A 19,769-nucleotide genomic window follows, 5' to 3' on the forward strand; every position below is an offset into this window, starting at 1 on the left:
GTACTGTGTTGCCATTTTATAATCGCAAATATGACTTTAGAAATTAATCAGATTTCTCATAAATTATTTAAATAAATTGTTTTGAATTGATTTTGTGTTCACACTTAGCATGACAGTATCACATTTTTCCTCCTCCATTTACGGATTGAGATCGCTTATTTTCCTCCCTCTCTGGCTTGCCAGTTGAGGTTGAGATCAGATGAGTACTCATTAGCTAGCTAGCCACCTCCTTCATTGATTTCAATTAGTGAGGTTGTAGATTGCTTTGTCGTGGTGTACAACACGGCATTGATCGAAAATTTTGTGTCATGGCTTAAGTTGTGTATGATTTTGGCAACACTGTGTTTATTAAATTATTTTATTAAATTGTGTTATTCTGAGTTTTGATAATTGTGAAATGTGACTGAGAAATATTTAAATTGTGTTTTGCCAATGAATGATTTATGTATTGTATTTCAAATTTTTATTGTGCACCACTGAGTATTGTTATATTCAGCGATAGCTTATTTTGCTGTCGCAGATAAGAGCAAGGAGAAAGCAGGAGAGTGAGCTGCTATTGAATTGAGAACTACACCGGTCTTTTGTACGGGTATTATTTTATAGCCTTGTAGTTAATTTTGATGTAAACATAGAAATGTTGTATGTATCAATGTAAAGTTGAGCAGTTGTAAATAAATTATAATAATATTATTTTTTGGATTTCCTTCTGTAAATTAATATTTGTACTTGTGAATTTCATACTTTATGCCTTGTGAATGAAGTTATTAAATATTTTGTGATGATAAATTTTGATTAGATTGTGGAATTATTTTGAAGTGAATTGAATTGAGTTTATTTGAGGTTTATTGGAGGTTGGGAGTTGTGAAAATTTTTGGAAGTGTTTTTCTGTATTTGAAAACTGTTTTCTAATTACAAATGTAACTTTGTCAAAATTTTTATAAAATTTACGGCAAAATTTAAAATGGACAAAAATTTTTACTAGTAATTAAACTTTGAATAAATGGTTTTTAATTCCTACCAAAATGCACACCACTTCCAAAATGTAAGAAAATTGTTTTAAAATCCCTTGTAGTGTACTTAATGAATTATCGGTAGGTGAAGTTTGGTAGTTCATTAGGTATTCTACGAGATCATGTCATGCCTTACAGAGGGGTGAGGTGTGACAATCACTCTCTTAATCTCTAAAAATTAGTATAAATATTATGCCACTGAATAGTATAAAGAAGAGAGATAATATATTGATTATCATCAAAATGCTAATGACCATTTTGAAAACTGTTACTAAACAGGACTCCAAGATAGATTTATAACGCTAAGTGCCTTGCCTCCCGCAACTCCTAACGAACTTGAGCTGAAAAGGATATCCTGTCCAGTCAAGGCACCGAAATCCTCTTAAGTCCCGTCCACAGGCCCAAACCCACCACGACTCCACTTGCGCAGACTCTGGGTTCGCCAGGCCCACTCTTAGCGCAGAGCTATTTTTTACGCAGGGGCGAGACTCGAACCCGACCACACTGCATCACACGAGTCTCGATACCACTTGAGCTCAAAAGGATATCCTGTCCAGTCAAGGCACCGAAATCCTCTTAAGTCCCGTCCACAGGCCCAAACCCACCACGACTCCACTTGCGCAGACTCTGGGTTCGCTAGGCCCACTCTTAGCGCAGAGTTATTTTTTACGCAGGGGCGAGACTCGAACCCGATACCAAAATAAGTCGAGAGGCCTTACCATATATATAATGTACTCATGCTATGTCTATTCTCTCTCCATAGGTACTCACTGGCTGTGCCCTTTTGTACATTATACATATGATAACGGGACCGTCGCACCTGATATCATAACAAAGATATTTTTGATACACAGGATCCTCTTAGAGAGGCAAGTGTAGAGCATACGTATCTCTGATTATAAGAGTATGATGCAAGTTCAAAGGTTTTCAGAGAGAAAGAGAAAAGGTTTAGAAAGCCATAGAAGAGAACTTCAGAGAATATTATTGAAAGGAAAACTGAGTTTGATTATAACTGAAGAGAGCAACTCCTTATATAAACTTGGAGGCTCTTAGCATTACAGGCAACTGGTTAAAAACTGACCACCGACACTCTTAAAGTAGATAAAGTAAAAGCAAAATAAAAGAAGGACACATCATTACATTATTGACTGACAAACTTTTAACTTTTCTCATGGAGTGGTGGACAGGTTGAGGGTGTCAAAGTCGGAGTCGTCTGAGTCGATTCCAAAAAAATCCTTTGGCCACTGTCGGTGTGCAGGAGATGGTGGGTCAATGCTCTGAATGGCATCCCGTGACTCTGTGTCTATTGGATCCTGGGAATCTTGCCACATGGGATGGGTCCAGTCAATGGGCTCATCAGTGAGAGACCGGATGGGAACAAGTGATGTATAATTCACATGGGGAGGCTCCAGATAATAATAGCTGTTGATTTCACAAAGATATTCAGCTAGTTGTCTTCTTAGGGGTCCCATGGCGTCCTTTTCAGTGATTGATCCCTCATAAGTTCTCCATTCGTACTTAGTGTTTTGGGTCTAGAGGAGTCCATCAGGCCTTCTAGAGAAAGGCCTGTGCATTATGAACATGGTCCTGATATTGGGCTAAGCGTTGATGGGCCTGTCCTCAATTCCATGGGTGTCTATGATGCGCTTCAGACTGTAGTGCTATGCTGAAATGGGCTTGAACCATTCCAGGAATCTGGACAGGAGAGTCCTGTTGGTGTTACACATGACATACTAGTATAGGGCCATGAGTGGGAACTCTATCCCTGTGGAATAGAGAGTAACCATGCACCAGAGGAGCCATAGTTCTTCCAGGATGAGTTCTCTGTCAGGGTGGATACTGAAACAGGTGAGGAAAGGGTTATCAGGGATAAAGATAGATGAGGATGGGAGTAACCCTCTCAGAGTGTTTCTGGCACTTAGGTAGTGGAACAGATGATCCCTTGCAAACTTAGCCATTTTTGTGATAGGCTAGTTTGGTGAGCATCCGGGAGGAAAACTGTATGGCGTAGGAACTAGGAAATTGTGCATTGGAGAAGGAGTATGTGGAGAGGATGATGATGATTCCATAAGGATCAAAGGGAGTGTAGAGAAAGATTGAATCAGATGGAGGTTTTTGGGCCTGGATAGAAGATCAGGAACTAAGTTGTGTTTCCCTTTGATATGCTGGACTGTGAATTTATACTTGGCGAACCAGTCCTTTAGCCTCAGTAATTGTGGTTCAGGAAGAGACTTGTTTTTGAAGTCTAGAACCTTTGGGAAGGATGAGCTGTCCATGACCACAGTGAAATGGTGGCCAATGAGATGGAATTCGAATCTCTTTATCCCATTTTTGACAGCTAATATTTCTTTATAGACTGAATGATAATGTTTCTGAGGCTCTAGGAATTCTCCACTAGCGTGTCCGCAGATATGCTTTTCTCCTTATATCTCTTCAATGAGGACTACACCCCAGTGGGTGTCACTAGCATCAGTCTGAAGGATCCGATGTCCAATGCTCGGGATCTTCAGAGGTGGCGGATTCAAAGCCACTTCTTTTAGCGCCTTGACTGCACATGTTTGCTCTTCTTTCCTAGGTGGGGCATTCTTTTTAAGCATCTTTGACAGCTGGCAGGTGTGGGTGGCCACATAGGGAATAAACTTCCTGATATAATTGATAATACCAAGGAACTGCTGTATTTGTTTTACCGTCAAGTCCTTATCAGGGAACTTCAGTAATTCTTCTGTAAGGTGAGGTCCCGGTTGGTATTTTCCATCCTTGAACTTCATTCCAAGGAAGTCAATATCAGTTTGGGCCAATGAGCTCTTCTTTTCTGATAGCATAATTCCATAGGAATCCACCAATTGTTGAAATGTAGAGAGAAGTGTTCTATGGGCCGTAACATTTTTAGAGAAGAGAAGGATATCGTCTATGTAAATAAGAGCACTGTGAAGTATGGGCTCGAATATCCTTGTCATGGCTTTTTGAAAAACTGATGGGGCCGTCTTAAGGCCGAATGGAAGGACTGTCCATTGGTATTGGGCCGTGGGAATGCAGAAAGCGGTTTTGGGCCTATCAGAGGGGTTAATACCCAATTGCCAAAATTCAGCTTTAAGATCAATCTTGGAGAAGACATGGGCGTCGTGGAGTTGAGTGAACAAGGCTTCAGGTTTTAGTAGTGGGAACTTGTCATCTTGAAGGAAATGATTGAGGGGCTTGTAATCAATGATAAGTCTTTTCTTTCCTCTTAATCGCTCAGATCTTTTTTCAACATAAAAGGCCTGGCAGGCCCATTGAGAGGAAGTGGGTTCTATAAGGCCTTGTTGGAGAAGCTGTTTGCACTCTTCTTAGGCTAGAGCCAAGTCTGTAGGGTTCATCCCCTGGTGTGATGCCTTTGTCGGGTTAATATCTTCATTGAGTTTGAATGGGAGATTGACAAAGAAATCTAGGTTCTTCCACAGGGGGTAATGATGGTGAAAGTGTGCATGGGAATCAGCACAGGATCTTAAGAGGAGCTCCTAGTGTTCTTGAAATTCAGCTGAAGCAGCAGCCAAAGAATATAACCTTGGGACAGAGGTGAATGGCTGAAAATTCCTCTTATATTTTAATCCTGTGGGGAGGATCTTCAAATGCTTCGCCTGTTGATACAAGTCAAAGCCTATTAGTAGATCCTTCTCAGGAAGATCTGACCCGATGACCCTGGTCCAGAAGATACAGGTAGGGAAGAACTGAATCCCAATGGGATGCTTGGTGATGAGGCTAGTCTTGAAAACATTTCCATCTGCTGCCTTGAAGTATTCTTCATGGGGGAGCCAGTATTCTGAAGGTATGATGGCTAGGTTCATTATGCTTTTGTGAGCCCCGGTATCTAGGAAACCAATGACACTAATGGGCCATTCATATTTGCTGGGAAGAATACGAAGCGGAACTAAAGGAATTGGAATATTGTCTGGGCCGTAAGTTGACTAGGAGGATTGGATATATTGGGCCAGGTAGGACGGGTAATGGGCTTCAGTATCTGAACTGGATTCTTCTGAAGAGAAAGAGTGGTCTTGGTCTGAGCCAGTATCTGCTCCAAGGGCAAAGACTGTATCTTCATCTGGTTCGTCTTGTTCAGAGAACAGGAATTCAACATCATCATGCTCCAGAGAGATGTGAGAAGCCTGCTGTATGTGTTGTAAAAGCTTAACTGCCTTATTGGGGTTCTTAGGGCAGTTCTTGGCATAGTGACCTTGATTGCCACAGATGTAACACCTATCAGACTTCTTTGTACCCGTTCTTTTCTTTTGAAAGTATCTGATTGGTCTTCTTCCTTTCTTCTGCTTGAAAGGGGGTTTGAACCAGGAGGAATACTTCTTGTAATGCCCTTTCTTCTTTGGCTTGCATTCACAATTCTTTTCCTTGCATTTGATAGCAAGGTGGGACTTCTGACAGATATTCTTCAAGGCTTTGCTATTGTCAATGATGTCCTTGAACAATTTCTGTTGCCCGCACATCTTATCTAAAAAGGCTAAAGTCATCTGATGGATTTCTCCAATAGTGATGGCATTCATTGCTCTTCTGATAGCAGTGATGCTCATGTGGAGTTCAGGTTGTAATACTTCTAGGAGAGAAGCAATGTATGTATGCCTGAGGTTGACATCATTATACCCATTTAGTAAATAGTAGCGCTGAGCCATGCACTGGTAATGCTTTTCAATATCTGTTCTTTTTAAAAAGCAACAACACATGTCAAAAAACTCCTGTCGTAGCTATTCGCTATATCAAGATGCATCACCAAGGAACTCAGCAAAATAGCATTGATAGCCTATATAACATTCAGGTGACAAAACTGGGCTTTATTATATTCTCCAATGGAGGCAAACCAGTCTTGTAATGTGCCAGTAGTTCGAGAGATAAATTCTCTGAGAACAGTATGAGAATCAGCATCTTCTCGAAGCATCTGAACATCAAGCCAAGCTTTAAATTCTGCAAGACGATCCCTCCATTTTGAGGGGGGAATGTCGTCCAATGTAAAACATGGGCCTGAGCTGGGCCTGGATTGATGTGGGGCACCTGGGAGATTAAAATCCAGGATTGGATCATCTTCTGGCATTTCCACATGTGAATTTTGGGCTTGAGGAGGCCTAGTGGGAGGGCTTGTAGTGCCACTGGTAGAATCTGTAGTTAGTAAAGGGCCTGTTTGAGATGCAGTTGGTTGGGGATCAGCCATGAGCAATATCGTGATATCCATTCGTCCATCCTCACTGTCATCAGATGAGTTATCAGAAGAGTCATCTTCTGGTTCAGAGGGTATAAACATCATATGCTGAGGAGGATCAGGGTACATTTTGTCCTTTCCTTTATCAATCTTCCTTTTTGGATGATGAGATTCTTCTGAGGAAGAAGGACTTTCCGGCTCATATCTGGTAGATGTAGGATTGGGTCTGAACAAAGGGGATGGGTGATATGTGGTTGGAGGTGGTTCATATGAGTAGTTAAAAGGGCCGAAAGGAGAGTATGCAGGTTCAGGAGTAGGAGGGAAAGGATTATGGGCCATTGGAGTGGAAAATGGGCTATAAGAAACAGGAGCCTCTGTTGGCTTACGCAGGTCTGCTTCAACTTTGGCTAACTGTTTTCTTAACCTTCTGATTTCTTATTCCTTCTAGTTAAACTCCACTCCAAATCTCCTTTGCTGGATCAAGGATCTTAAATCCTTGTCAAGCTGGGCAATTCTACCTTGCAAATCTCTATACATGTTCTGGGCAAATGCAGTGAAAGAATCAACCTTCTGATCTATATGCTGAGTCCTGGTGAGGACTTGATCAATCTTGGAGTCAATTCGTTGTAATGTTTTATTCTGGACAGCTGCATTCTTTGTCTGTCAATTTAGAACTTCTTCAGCTTGAGTGATCGGGGTTATCTGACCTTCACTATCAACCTTAGTTGAGTGAATGAAAGGCCTGGTGGAGATTTTGGTTTGCTGGTCTATCTGTTGTGCTAATGGGGGAAAATCTGCTTCATAAGAGGCAGGTGAAAACATCATACAGGGTTGCACCAAAGGAAGTGCAGGAGGAGGGGAAGAAAGTGGTTTAAGAGGGGGCAGTTTCTTTCCTTCTTTTCTGATGATCTCAAGGGGGCAAGCTCATAGATGGGGAGAGGCTTCTTCTGCTTAGTTTCCTCATGGATACCAATCCATGGGCTATTATCAGGATAGTCTCTTCTGAGAATTTGTTGAGGCTTGCAAGAGGCTTTCCTCGTTCTTTTGGTAAGCTTCCTCCAGTTTTTATCAGACAAGGGATGGTCATATTCATTTTCCCAGTAGTTATCACAACAGTCACAATCTTCATCGCACATTCCAGATCCTGGGAGATCCCAGGGACAGTGACCATCTATCTTCTGAGGATAGATGTAATGGTTGTCAGGTGTTACTGCTCCAATGGGAAAATCTTCTTACTCCTTTTCTAATGGCTAGACCATCATGGTCTGGAATACAGGTAAGGATCCTGTAGAATGCCGTGGTGGCTGGAAGGAAGTCTGTACTGTACCGTCAGGATTTCTCCTGAAAGAGGATTCCGTGATCTAGATTGGTTGAGAGGTTGAATGGAGCCTTTCATAATTGGTTAACCAATCCTTTGGGATAAGTTGTTCAAGCTCATTTCTAGGCAGTTGCCTAGGTATCTGAACAATTGTTGGGGTGGTCTCAGTGTCTGCTAATACGAGCAGAGCATCATTTGATACGGATGGCTAGGATAGATCTACTGCATGATCTTGCAGCCTGTAGATAATCTGACAGTGCAACGTAGCCATCATGGAGGATGTGACTTGTGCCGCACCAGTGAGTTGGATTTGGACTTTTAAAGCGGTGCTGAGATGTGGATCCCTGAGTGAAAGATTGTAGTTCGGGAAGAATGTCAGTACCACACTTCTAACATGCAAAGTGGTAAGACATGTTCCGATCACTGCATGTTCATACTGTAAGAATCTCGTATCCAGGAGTGATACTCTTGCTGTCACTGGAGGGCCTCGTCTTCCATGTAGACTGAGGATAAGTCTAACGGCTCCAAAGTGGAGGTGAGAAAATCCTTCTTGTCTCCATTTGGGAATGAGCTGAGGAGGGATTTCTAAGGTCACATACTGTTCAGCAGATGAACTCTAAAGAGAGCATTGATCCATTCTGGAGGCCTGGACATATTCTTTTGATAAAGATCTTCTGGAAGAAATGAGAGATCTGATAGATCTGGTTAGAGATCCAGATTGTCTGTAGATATTATAGGGACTGAGAAGAGGTAAGAGAGATTCTCCAACTTGAGCATCTTCAGGTAGAGTAGATATTTCCACGAGATTATCAATTCTGGAAGATAGTGTTCTTCGAAGTGGTGAAGAGAAAGAAAGAAAAGAGGTGAGATTAACAATTTCAGAGGGAGAAGGGGTCTGGAGATGAGTTTCAATAACAGGGTTAAGTGTTTGACAAGCCATGTTTTGGTACGTGGCGTTGTGGCTAGAGATCGCTCTATCTTCTAGGAAGGAATCAAACAGTTACTAGTTTCAAGCCGATATACCAAAATAAGAGAAGATGGCAGAAAATAGTGATACAGAGATTAAGAGAAATATCAGAGTTTGAAAATTTCTCCCCTACTCACCAGTGAAGGATGTATAATACAAGTATAACCAGGCTCTGATACCAAAATAAGTCGGGAGCCCTTACCATACATATAATGTACTCATGCTATGCCTATTCCCTCTCCATAGGTACTCACTAGCTGTGCCCTTTTGTACATTATACATATGATAACGGGACCGTCGCACTTGATATCATAACAAAGATATTTCTAATACACAGGATCCTCTTAAAGAGGCAAGTGTAGAGCATGCGTATCTCTGATTATAAGAGTATGATACTACAACCATACATCTCACAAAATACTAGTTTCGTATTGCACTATATGACTTTGGGGTTTGTTCATATTTAGATCCCATTAGAACATAAAAAATAAATAAATAAATAAACACTAAATCGTAATACTCTCCTTGCTTTATTCCTTTATGTCAAATTTTGTCTTTTTTTTTTTATTAATTAATTTTTTTATAAAAAGGTTAGCTAAATTATACATATATATGATTAAATTTTAATTTAAGAATTAAAAAATTAAAAAAAGGACAACAACGTGTACATGTCTCCTAATTAACTAAATTTTTAGCATTGGGACCATAATCATTTTTTACTAATTTATTTAAATGTTACATATCCTTTTAAATTAAAAACTTGGTCCCTATTTCTTAATTTTATATAAAGACAATAATTTATTTTGTCTCCTATTTCATTTAATATTATTTAATAGTGCATCAGCAAAAAATAATAATCTCCTATTTTGTTTCCTTAGATCACTAATTGTAGTGATACGTTAAAATAAAAATGATTTTTTAAAAATAAATAAATATATTTATTAGAAAGAAATTAATTTTAAAAATTAAAGACAATAATGTCTATTAACATAATTATGCATGATCGGGTATCTATTTTATCAGTTTAATATATATATATATATATATATATATATATATATATATATATATATATATATATATATATATATATATATATATATATATATTGGTATTATTAGTTCAACGAAATGGTGAATTCTTACTTCCTTGAGGCACAGTGTTGTAACGATTGGTTTATCCCAGTGTTTGATGAACACATGCGCAACGGATTAGTTACCGGTGGTTATAGAGCACTTCCGGCAATATCCTTCATTGGGATGGAAAATATTGTAGGGATGAAGGAACACGAGTGGGTAGAAAGCAAGCCAAAAGTTGTCAACGCTTCTGGGTTGATTTCTCGCCTGAAAAATGACTTAGCAAAACGCGAGGTATAATATCACGTTAATTATTATTATTATACAACTAGTTTTGATTGGGATTCGAATTTTAAACTTTGCAAACAATTGAGTTAAAACTTATTGATAAATTAGTTATTATTTAATCATGCTAATTGAATGTATCAAGAAATCACTCAACTTAAAAGATAAGCTTGTAAATGAGTGCTCTAAAAAATAGTTTTATATTTTTAATATACACCTACACGTAAATGTTCGATAGACTTGAAGCGTGAATAAACACAGGCTACTTTATCTTTGTATTAAAATTTTTAATTAATAAATAAGAATTGTCAAGATTCGAACTCTATACATTACAAAAAAGAAAAATAGAGTCAGTGAGGGATTAATAGATCTGTTGTAAAATATGTTGCAAATCCATCGCAATAATATAGGTTGGTAACATATCCATCACTCATTCATCGTAATTCCGTTGCTAAAACGCATTAGTAATGAGATTTTCAGTAACGACCATAATTCATCATTAATTCAAATAATTGACTTTTAGTAATGGATTTTAGTCTGTCACTGAAACCATCATCGCTAAAGTATCAACGATGGATTAGTGAAGTATCAGTGACGATGAATCTATCACTGATTCGTCGCTAATACAATGCTAATAGTATTTTTGCGACGAACTTTTAATCCACCACTAAATTCATTTTTGATATTTGGTATTTTCTTATAGTGATGTCTTTTGGCTTATGAGACTCTGACACCATATTAAGAAACTACTTAACCTGAAAACGTAAACTTATAGTTGAAGATTCTAAAAATAGTTTTATACATGTAACATGACACACTTCTAAAAATTTATGGGTTTTTTTTTTTTAATTTAATGATTGGATCCAAGAATATTTTTACTTTATCATAATTTGATTATTGAAATTTATATATTTTTGTAGTTTTGTTACCTGAAACATCTTTCTAACTAATTAAGAGCTAAACTATATATATGTACCGTTATTGTCATAAATATTTGAAGGATAAGAAAAAGAAGAGAGATGGTCCTTCAAGTGTGGATTGTTACATGAATGAACATGGTGTATCACGAGAGGAGGCGATTGAAAAGATTGAAAAAATGTGCGAAATGCATGGAAGGACATGAATGAGGATTGCTTGAAGCCAACCGCAGTCTCAAGGACTCTTGTCAAGTATTATCTCAACCTTTCACGCACAATAGAATTGCTTTATAGGCATGTTGATTGCTACACCTACTCTTCAAGTTTGAAAGATGGCATCACATCATTGATCCTCCAACAACTGCAAATGTAAGAATTAGAGGTTCTTTGTAAGGTTTGGCTTGTGGTATTTCGAGATGCTTTATCATATATACTTGTTTTGATCGTGTTAGATCACGATTTTGTTTTCTGTGTATTTGAGGCTTTCGCATGTGTCAATAAGATGGAGATTATTATCTCCAATCAATTTCATGTTTTGGAAGACTTTACTCTTTGTGCTTCCAATTCTAATATTTTAACAATCTCTTTTAGCTTTATGTTTCTAAAAGAAATTCCATTGTCCAATCTCATAAAATATACAAATAAAAACACAAAATAGAAATTGCTAAAAGAAATTTCAATGCAAATGAGAGAGAGCATGTTCTACCCATATATAATAAATAAAGTTTTTACGTAATCGTAAAATTTTAATTAAGAAATACATAAATAAATTCTACAATTTCAATGAACACCCTTTTTAAAATTTTAAAGCCCAATTGCAACAAAATGAAAGACATATATAAAATTAACTAAGAATTAAGAAAGAAAAAAAGAAAAGAAACTAACGAACCCATAAAATTAATAAAGCAATGGGGGAGGGAAGAAGTCAAGGCATTAGCGACGAACTAAACTCTGCGGATTAGAAACGAAAATTTCAACAATAGACATTTTTCATTTCTAATATATTTCTAGCTATAATTAAAACAGAAAAATTGTGAATTACTCTCATATTCTTAGATATTGCGATTATTTATTTATTAGTCCCTTCTGTTTTGAGAAATTCATTAGTACATCCCTAACATTTGATTCTTACTGTTATTCTGTTAATAAATGTTCATAACTAATTCCTCCCCCTAACTAGTTCCTCTCCCTCTCTTCCACCCATCTGTCTTTCCCCTCTCTTCCCTCTGTCAGTTAACCAATAATAATGAGCACTAGGGTAATATTGATTTCACCTTAGCAATCCCAATTTAATTTACTTGACTGACAGTCCATTTTGAAATATCTAATGCAATGAAGAATAATCTTAAATTATTTGATATTTTCACCCTAGATATATCAAAAATATTAATTAATGAAGAAATCAACCACATTCTTAATGGATCCAAAATCTAAAAAATATTATTGTAACAATATAGCTTAGAAATTGAAACCAAAATGAGCAAGGGAAAGAATAAAAACAACTCTGAGTCCTCCAATAGAAGCTGGTGATTCCTTTCCCCACTTTCAATTCTTCAGGAGTTCTTGTCTTTCAATTTTGTCCCGTCGGCTAGGCTGCGTATTTGTCGTCCCCAAATACGCACGCAAAGCCGTCCCCAAAGCCCCGATGATTTCCGAATAAAATTTCTCGTGATTAGGCCCAACTCTGTGGCCGCAAGAGACCAACATGGGTCTGGACGCTTCACTTTCACAAAACACGGCCCAAACAATCAAGAGCACACCTAAAGCTGCTACATGGGGTGGACTGGGATTACACGCCATCATAAGCTCAAAGCACGGATTTAATGAAATTACATGGCCTGATCTGCAAGTAGGCATGTGGGCCTCACAACGCGGCAAAGCAATTCGAAACACGACCAAGCATTACTAAAAACACGAACGTGTTACATGCAGTGCAACCTCAGCCTGCAATTTCAGGTCCCTGCCTGACACATGAAGCACCGGCCAAAGATTGATTCCCATGAAAATTACACAAGTTGGAGAAAGGCAAATTCATGGCCAAAATTCAATGAAGCAAAAAATGAGTATATAAGAAACATATAAAGACAAAAGCAACATCAAATAACAAAAGTAAAATTTATTTATTTAAATTAACAAAGTAAAATTTATTTTTTTAGTAAATAAAAGTAAGATTTATTAAAATTATTAAAAACTTGTTAAAATCAATAGAAAGCTAGAGTTTTAGAAAAGCACTCTAGAGTCAAAGGGTTTTAAATTAAATAGAACAAAGATAGAATACATGCATTGTAAATTTTGTGAAGGTCGAACTAGTGATAGGGAATGAGTTAGTTAAGATGGAGTAGTACTACCTCAAAGTAATTATTTTAATATCTTGGCTCAATCCTTCAAGTAGATGGGGAATATAAGGAGGATGTTAGTTATAGAATTAAAGCCGGATGGCTGAAGTGGATACGTGCCACGAGAGTTTTATGTGATCGCAAAATTCGCAGTAAGTTGAAAGGAAAATTTTATCGTACAGCTATACGACCGGCCATATTATATGGTAGTGAGTGTTGGGCACTAAAGGAATCGTATGTGTCTAAGATAAGAGTTGCATAATGAGAATGTTAAGGTAGATGAGTGGTCATGCTATACTAGATAAAGTCTATAATGAGAATATTAGAGAAAAGATAGGAGTGGTGTCAATTGAGGATAAGTTGAGAGAAGGGAGATTGAGGTGGTTTGGTCATGTGAAGTGTAGACATACAGAGGCTCCAGTTAGACAAGTAGAGCACATTATGTTAGAGGATAGAAAGAAAAGTAGGGGTAGACCTAAACTGACTTGGATGAAAGTAGTACAACATGACTTAAAAGCATTACACATTTCCGAAAACTTAACCCAAAGTCGTTTAGAGTGGAGAAGAAGAATTAATATAATCGACCCCAAATTTTTTGGATAAAGGTTTAATTGAGTTGAGTTGAGTAAAATCAATAAAACAAATAATTAGCACAAAAGCACTATACAATTTATATAATTACTCAAAACATTAATTAAATATTTTGTAAAGTTTTATTAATATTTAATGTGATTTTTAATCGTTTTGAAAGTTATAATTAAATTTAAAATTTAAAATAATAATATTAAATATTTTTTATCAATATAAAATTTGTTAAAATTAATAAAAATATTAAAAATTATTTAAAAATTAATAAAATTAAAAAAATGACTAAAATTGATAATGAATGAAAAGATTTAAATTATTTTCATCAATTTAATTGTTTTAATTAACATTTTGCTAAAATTGAAAATACTATGAAATGTTTAGAATTAAATTAATAAAATTATACAAAAATTTTGACTAAAATAGAAAAAAATATAATAATTTAATTTTTTTTATTATTTAGCCCATAATATAATGTAATGTAATGTAATATTTATTGAGAGGATGCTATTCCTGTCCATAACATTATCTTTCATCCTGGAAATTAGCTTAGTTAAAAAATAAAATTATTCTTCATTTTTTCCATAAAATTTATTTTAAAGAAAGATTATAATATTTTTTTATATCTTTAGTATTATTTTAACTTAAACAATATAAAAATGAAAAATTAACATGTGACATTACATATAAACACACATATATTTATATATATATTAAAAATTAGTACAATTAACTAATTAATTTACATAAAACTTAACCTCACCGTAAAATATATATAATGAACTTGAGCATACTTCAAATAGGTAAATAATGAATCTTTCAATTAACTATGAAAGGGTACTTGAATATGAAAATTACAACATAAACAATACAAGAAGCACGTCATGGTAACAGTTTGAAAAATTCAAAGATGAGATACAAAAAGATAAAGAGATCCTTGATATCCTAATAAGATTCATATAAATGAGGAGGAATAAAACTGAAACTTGCAAGCATAGAAGTGGGCAGCCACTTGTACACTTCTTGTGTTCTTGCGCAGAATAACGACTACAGAGTGGCGCATGCAAGAAAAATACGTATATAGGTGAAGGTGATAGCTCATATATCCGTGGAAAATATTGGCTACAGAGTGATGTATTTTGCCCTTACCTCTCTTGCTTTTAGCACAATATTCTCTTGTCCCAAGTCAAGACATTTATTTCGCTCTTGTATATTTGAATATAATTTGTATATACTATATATATAAATATGGACACGTTCTTGGGGAGTTCGCTAACCAAAACAAGTGATCAATTGCTTTAATATAATAAGCTGCATTCGAAAATGGCTGTGGAAGAGAGATACGAGCAAGGCACTACTCGTCTATTGGTAAACTATCCCCAAACCGTGTGGGACTGCAGCTTTGCTTCACTTTCTCCTCAAGCTTCGGTGAGTAGCTAGTCTCTCAAGATTTGGTATGTAAATGATATATTCCATTGTGATTTTAATTTAACATCGGTCAAATATGTGCAGGAATTTGAATTATACACTAAACAGATAGAAAAACTTAAAGAAAAGGTGGAAGATATTTTAATGCAATCAACCCATGAGCTAACCAAGAAATTGAGTTCATCAATTTATTATGCCGATTTGGTGTATCATATCATTTTGAGAACGAAATTGACGAACAACTTAATCAAATTTTCATCACTTTTCCTAAGCTTCTTCATGACAATAATGACAATGACCTCCATACCGTGGCAACTCTCTTTCAAGTTTTAAGACAATATGGATACAAAATGTCTTATGGTGAGTTTTTGCATGCATAAAAACTTATTACATTGCTCCTTTAAATTAAATACATGTATAGTAGTCAAGTAAAAGAAGGTTGACACTTAATTATTATGGTCATGAATCAGTTATGTTCAACAATTCAAAGACACTGATGGAGAGTTCAAAAAAACCATCACCAGTGATGTGAAAGGCCTCCTTAGCTTATACGAAGCTAACTTTTTTAGTGCACATGGAGAATATATTTTAGATGAAGCTCTTGTTTTTACTAGGCAGTATTTAGAAACCTTAGTCGCACAATCAAGCCCTCCCCATGCAAATTATATAAGAAATGCTTTGCTGCAACCATTCCACCATAGCATAGAAAGAGTAGGGGCTAAGAAGTACATAGCCTTCTATGAAGGAGAGGAGTCTCGGGATGAAAATCTGCTCAGGTTTGCAAAGTTGGATTACAAATCGACTGCAATTATTATACAGACAAGAGCTAGCCTCACTCTCATGGTATATATTTTAATATTTTGTTTCTTAAAGCAATTTTTTCAGCTTTTATCTCATATTGTGTACTTACAGACTTTGGAATCTCTTCATAACCTCTTCATAACATATGTTTCAGAGGGTGGAAGAACTCGGATGTAGCAGAAAATCTTGATTACTCAAGGGATAGAATTGTGGAGGCCTATATATGGGCAGTTGGATATCATTTTGAGCCTTAGTATTCTCTTTCTCGGATGCTGGTGGCGAATCATAACAATAATAGATGACACATACGATGGATATGCTACAATCGATGAACTTCAACGTTTTACTGCTGCAATTGAGAGGTTGGCTAAATAGAATTAAATTCAGGATAGTTATCATCAAGAAAGCAAATTAACTGCCAATGGCTTATGTAAAGGCTCAATAGTTTCTGTAATTTGCTTAGTTTGTTGTTACAAGATGGGCGCTTAAATACACATACAACTGATAATATGATAGAGTTTGTTAGGCTATCTCTAGCAGTCTAGCCAGTGTTTAATGAGAACCCTTATCTGCTAAAAATAAATAAATATTAACGTGTATCTCTTAACACTCTTTTTTTCCTTCTACTCTAAATTTTAAGGTTAAATATTGGTGCCATTGATGATTGCCAGAATACATGGAAGCTCTTTACAAGTTTACCTTCAGCTTTTATTATGAAATAGAAAATGATGGCTGCAATACTTGCTATGTGAAGGAAATGGTAAGACTTTTCCCAAGGCTTCCTTTAGATTAAAATTTATTTGAATTTTAATTAGTTGTTGAATTTAAGCACAAAAATTTTTCGTGATGGTAGTTGAAATAAATGGTGAGGTCCTACTGCTTTTAAGAAATGATAGAGTAACTCGCGAGGTATGATATTGTTTTGGAAAATATATATTTTAGTACCTATGATTTGCGTGTTTTATTAATAGGGGTCTAAGAATTTTTTTTTTTTATTTATTTAAGGGCTTGTATTATTATATTGTTTATACTTAAGGACAATTACTAAAGAGTGTCAATTTCTATTGACGTAGCAAGTCTCTTAATGCTATAAGATTAGCTTGGCAAGTAGATCTCACATATTTAGTTGTATATAGTCATATCATCTATTTGGTGCTAAATTTAAGAAAAATGAGACAAAACAAACATGTTAACATTTGCTCCCTATTGTGAGAAAATCAATGGACAGACTAGTATATAACACTAGCTTATAAGAGTATTGGGAGGCTTGTCACAACAACATACTTTGATACTGTTTAGTAACTTTGTCCTTAAGTGTTAACATCATAGTAACATAGGCTTTTAAATGTAAAATAATAATAATAAAAAAAAAGTCATATCCTTATTAATAAAACACGCAAATCATAATGTAATAAAATGTACTTTTCACTATTGTTTTATTTATTTATTTATTTTAATAATTGACTTTTATTAAGATTGAAACTTGAGAATTCAAAGTTTTAGAGACAACTCTATGAGCTAAATTAAAGCTCATTAGGTATCATTTTATTTAATTAGCCATGTTGATTGCATGATAGGCTGACTTATATGTATATCCTAATTGAACGTATCTCTATGTTTAATTAAGTGCTAAATGACATTATATATAATCTTCAACATTAATTTGAAGGATGAAAAGAAGAAGAAAGATGGTCCTTCAAGTGTAGATTGCTACATGAATGAACATTGTGTATCAAGAGAGAAGGCGATAGAAGAAATTAAAAAAATATGTGTAAATGCATGGAAAGACATGAATAAAGTTTGCTTGAAGCCAGCTGCAGTGTCAAGGATTCTACTTAAATACTATCTCAACCTTGCACGCACAATACAATTTGTTTATACGAATGGTGATCACTTCACCTATGCTTTATGTTTGAAAGATGACATCGCATCATTGTTCCCGGACCAAATGTCTCTCTAAGAAAATGGATTGAACTTATGTATTTGATCGTATTATGGATTAGACTTAAGAAAATAGGTTTTTTTTTTTTCAATTGGAAAATTCTTGTCTAGACTCAATATACTGTATACTCAAGACATAAACATGTAAAATTCAAAAGTCCCACTGTACATCTTGTGTTTAGATATATAGTGAACCGGGTCTATACTAGAAACATCATTTTATATTATTGGCTCCAATTGAGGTAATGAGTTTTTTTTTTATAATATTATATTTTTACTTTTGGAAAGATATTATAGTCATTATTAATGCTTTATTGTATTAATAATATTAATTATGTGCTTTGTTTTTTTTTTATGCATATTTTATATCTTTAATTAATTAATGGTTTTATGAAAAGTTATATATTATAATTAATTTAATTATTTACATGTAATATTAATTTAATTATTAACTTAAATGCAATAAAATAAAACAATTATGTTTAAAAGATTAAAGCTTTAGTTAAATAATTATAAAATTTATTTTCTATTAAATAATTATAATTATAATTATAAAAAATTTATATACATTATAAAATATATAATTATTTACTTATATATTTTATTAATAAAATAAAATTTAAGAAATTAAATCATTTCAAATTAAATTAATTTAAATGAAAATAATTAATTTATTAATGGAATCAAACTTTAGAGAATAATTTTTTCTCATAAAAATATAAAATCTAACTTATAATTTTTAAAATACTTCAAAAATTAATTTATAATTTACTCCAACACATAAGTCCAAGTCAAACATTATATCAACTTCCAACAAGTCATCACACGTGCGTGCTATCACAATAAAAATGTGGATATCATTTTGCTTTACTGTGAAAGCATCTTTTGATGTTGATATTTATCTAAAAAACCACTCAGTGATTTCATCAAAAATTAAAACTTGATTAGGACAATAATTTATTTTGTCTCTTATTTCATTTACTATTATTTCATTTGTTCCCTTGGATCCTAATTTTGTGGTGATATTTTTTTAATAAAAAAATATTTTTAAAATAAATGAACATATTATTAAAAAGAAATTAATTTTAAAAATTAAAGACAATACTACTATCATAATTATCATTGATTATCTATTTTATAAATTTAATAAATTTATTTTTTTTATTATTAGTTCAAAGAACTTCTTTGGGTTACAGTGATGTAACGATGAACATATATCAGTATTTGATGAGTACCGGCGGTTACGGAGCTTTCCGGCAACATCCTTCTTTAGAATGGAAAATATTGTAGGGATGATCATGGAGCTTGAGTGGATAGAAATGAAGCAAAAATTGTCAATGCTTGTGGGTTAATTTCTCCCCAGGAAAATGACTTGGCAACCCTCAGAAGCTGAGGATTGCTTGAAGCCTACTGGAGTGCCAAGTAATCTTCTCAAGTATTATCTCAACCTTTCATGCAAAATAGTATTGTTATCTCTCTTTCTCTCTCTCTCTCTCTCTCTTCACATATCTTATCTTTCTGTTTTCTTTTTCTTCTTTTTTCAAAAGGACAAAATCACATATCTTACCTCTAATTCTAATATTAGAACAATAATCTCAAAGAAATTCTAAAAGTTTCGATAGTCCAATCTCATAAAATATATATACATTCAAAAATCCAAAATTGAAATTATATTGCCCAAAAAAATCTCAATGGAAATGAGAGAGAGCGTGTTCTAGTTGTAATAAACAACATTTTTAAGAAATTGTAAAATTTCAATAAAGAAATATATAAATAAATTTCACAATTTCAATCAAAATTCTATAGCCCAATTACAACAATATAAAAGACATGTATAAAATAATTAAAACCTAAGAAAAAAGAGAAAGAAAGGAAACTAATTAATAAAGTAATAGTGAAGAGAGGTTAATGAACGATTTTCGTTAA

General features: G+C 34.5%; 1 pseudogene; it reads left to right on the plus strand.

The window, feature by feature from the left end:
* The first annotated feature begins 14,996 nt into the window (after positions 1 to 14,996).
* On the plus strand, positions 14,997 to 17,862 carry LOC110640907 (probable terpene synthase 6; annotated as a pseudogene).
* Positions 17,863 to 19,769: the final 1,907 nt, after the last annotated feature.

Source organism: Hevea brasiliensis, chromosome 16 (assembly GCF_030052815.1).
Source record: "Hevea brasiliensis isolate MT/VB/25A 57/8 chromosome 16, ASM3005281v1, whole genome shotgun sequence".
Classification (NCBI taxonomy): Eukaryota; Viridiplantae; Streptophyta; class Magnoliopsida; order Malpighiales; family Euphorbiaceae; genus Hevea; species Hevea brasiliensis.